Source organism: Gekko japonicus, unplaced genomic scaffold (genome assembly GCF_001447785.1).
Source record: "Gekko japonicus isolate JY-2015 unplaced genomic scaffold, Gekko_japonicus_V1.1 scaffold1067, whole genome shotgun sequence".
NCBI classification, from domain to species: domain Eukaryota; kingdom Metazoa; phylum Chordata; class Lepidosauria; order Squamata; family Gekkonidae; genus Gekko; species Gekko japonicus.
The window spans coordinates 264,250-267,550 of record NW_015164219.1 but is presented as its reverse complement, the minus strand read 5'-3'; positions in this window follow the sequence as shown (position 1 = coordinate 267,550).

Here is a 3,301-nt window from a genome sequence, read left to right as displayed (position 1 = left end):
GGGGTCGGCGGGGAGGGGAGCCAAGCCGTGCCCTTTAATCCTCTTGGGGGGACATCGCTGCAGACGGCGAAGGAGTCTCAGGCAGCCTCTCCGCTCGCATTCTTCTCCCCGGGAACGGTCGCCACTGAAAGAAAGAGAGTCATTCCCAAAAAGGTGCACAGCCAAGGCATTGTGTTGTCTCCGAAAAGGGAAAGCGCGCACAAGCCAAGCACGACATAACACACGCAAGAAAGGGAGGCACATCAGTAATTCCAGCTCGTTTGCATAACAATCAATAAAGACATGATCCGACCACCGCAGCCGCCTTCCCCTCCCTCCCCCACTCCTCCCCCTCCCCCCTCCCTCGCTCCCCCTCCCCCTCGCTCCCTTCCCTTAACCTCCCCCCTCCCCAGTAAACGCTTTAATCGCTGGGAATGGGGAGGGAGGGGAGAGCTGACAAATGCCAAGGGAAAGGGGGCAAGCGGAGTGCTAAACACATGCAAATGACGGGTGGAAAGGGGCTCTCAATCCCCTAACCAAAGGGCATCGGAACATTAGGAAATGTGTGAACAAGGGCTGCCGGGGCAAGCCAGTGCTGAGAAGGAGAAAGGAAGCTGGAAGGAGAAAACCCACCAGGAAATTAACGAATGGAGTGCAGGAGGGGGTGTGGGGAGAGAGTCTTACCAGGCGTTAAAAGTATGAGCCCAACAGGGTCTGCTATCCTAAATCTGAACGCTGTCTAGAGAGAGACCCCCGACTCGTCAGCTCTTTATAGAATTAGCAGCTGCCACCCTGTGCGTCCTTCCGTGTCTGAGGGTCATTAGTTTGGCTCCCAGCACAGCTGGCTGTGGCACAGAGTCCCAAGGCCAGGTCCCTCTGGTCTGGTGTAGGGGGAACCCAGCCCATGCTCTGGACCTTCCCCAACCACAGAGCACAGGAGAAAAAGTGTCCCCATAGGATAACACATACACAGCAAAGGCATTTGAACAGGTTTTGATATAAGATCCTGCATTTGCATTGGGGACTGAATAACTCACTACTCTCTCTTGGGCAAGCTTTTCACTCTAAAAGCCAGGCCAATTACACACAACTTTAAACATACAGACTGAGAACCTCCTAGATGTATTTTGTTGTTGTTGGGTTTTGGAGGGAGGGGTTTTTTTTGGGGGGGGGAGATTTGCAAGGTTTCCTGCTCTCTACACTATTAATACAACAGAATAGTATTTTGGGTTTATTGCTTTTGCAATTGTGGACTTAAAAATCCCAAACCTGATAGGCCGTCTTTACAACAGGGAGTGTGTATGGGGGGGGGGTAGTTTTCAACACAGAAGCACACTCTTCTGGCCTTTGGGGTGGAAAAACAGACCATAAACCCTAGCAGCAAGATACACTTCTACCTTTTTGTAATCCAGAATGTGTTTTCCACAAAAATGTTTTATCTCTATTGGGAATGTTTTTGCTTCCTTCCAATCTTTTTTTTTAAATATCCAAATAGAAGATTAGGTTCTTCTTATGCACTAAAAGGGGGCCCAGGTACAGCTTTATACCCAATACCTTAAACTGAAAAATAGTTATCAATTATACTAATTGCAGTCATAATTAGACTAATGAACCATTGCAAATCCATCTACCAGCTGCAAAAACTTTCTCCAACCAATAAAATGCACCCAAAAAAAAGAAAGAAAGTGATGGGATTTAGATCAGCGAATCCAAATTATGAGGGAGCAAATCCGGAAAACAGAACCTCAGCTGGAGCGGGAACCAACATTCATCCTTCAATCATCGAAAGACCCTAATCAGACAAGAGCCACCTCTGCATTTTCACATCAGGAAAAAAATTGAAACCATTCCTCCCTGTAGAGATCTGGTGGCAACGAGGTCTTCTCCCTACTGGCTTTAAAAAAAATCTAAACACAGGAGATTTCTATGTATAAAACAGACTTTTCTTTTTTGAAAAAAGAAAAAGAAACTGTAACTTCATGTCTATTAACAACTACTTAATATCACTAGTTGTACTGATTTGGTGTGTACAATCCAGTCCAATAGAAAGGGGTACTAATTTGAGTCTTCTTTTAAGAAAGAGAGAGAGAATACAGGCTGCAAATAGAACAGGCACTGGTGCCCCATTTTCATAGCATTAAAGTGGCTTTTCTCCACAAAAGCTTTCTTTGCTACCATTCCAGACTCGCTCCTCCACCTCCTCCTCTTCCTCCCCCCCTTTGATTCTCCTGCAAGGTTTATTGCTACCAGAAACGAGAAAATTATGGTGCCCACCAACCAGGTCATTATTGTTTAATCGATGTATCTTTGGAGCACGAAAAAGGTGTCCAAGGCATCGCTGTTGATTTACTGTTTTTTTAAAAAAAGATAAAAGCTGTAGCCCACTTTAAAAATAAAATAAAAAAGATAATTAAGAGCAACCAAGCCTCCCCGATTTTTTCTCCTGCTTCAGCGAATGTGACTTCTACATGTTCAGTATTGCATGTCTGCTCTGCTAGAGACAGAGAGATCAAAGGTCATATTTAACATTCAGGAGGAGGGGCTGGTGCAGATTAATTAATAAATTAATACAGTAGCGCCTTTTATTGCCCAAGCCTTCACATTCATCTACTTTAACAACCCCAGCGGTCCAGGAGGCGAAAAAAAGAATACAGCCAAGAAGGGGGGAAGGGAAGAGAAGGGGGGGGGGAGAAAAGAAAGAAAAGAGAAAGGAAAAAGATTTTGTTTTAAAAAAACACGATCACTTACCAGTCTCTGTATTTGGGGGGGCTTGGATTTGCAGACGCTTAACCCGCCTGTCTGTCTTTAATTAGTTGCACATCACTCCCTAACACAAAGAAGAAAGGGGTAAAAAAATATCCTGATGTGTCTTTGGCAGCTCCTCAATTACAACTTTGATACTTGTAAACAAACTGTAAAGGGCGGCGAATGGAGGGGGGGGTTGGTGGGAAAGAAATAAAGACGCCGATCCACTAAGCAAATACCTGTAAGTGGCTTTTTTTTTCTTGTTGCAGAGAAAGGAGGAGGAGGAGGAGGGAAGGGGGGGAAGAGAGGAAAGAGCAGGCTCTGCGAGAGTGTGTGTGCGTGTGCGTATGTGTGTGCGTGCGCGCCTGAATGTGTGAGAGCGCTCGCCCTGTGTGCTCGGTGGTCTCCTCTCCCTGCGCGTTGCGCTCCGTCCGTCTCTCCAGTCGCTGTGTGCGAGGGAGGGAGGGAGGCCGCCGGGGGAGTCTCTTCCCTCTCCCCCCACCTTCGCTCTCTGTTTGTGTGCGTGTGTGTGTGTGGTTGCGGGGGGAGGGGAGGGAAGCGAAGGGGCGGGCGGGCG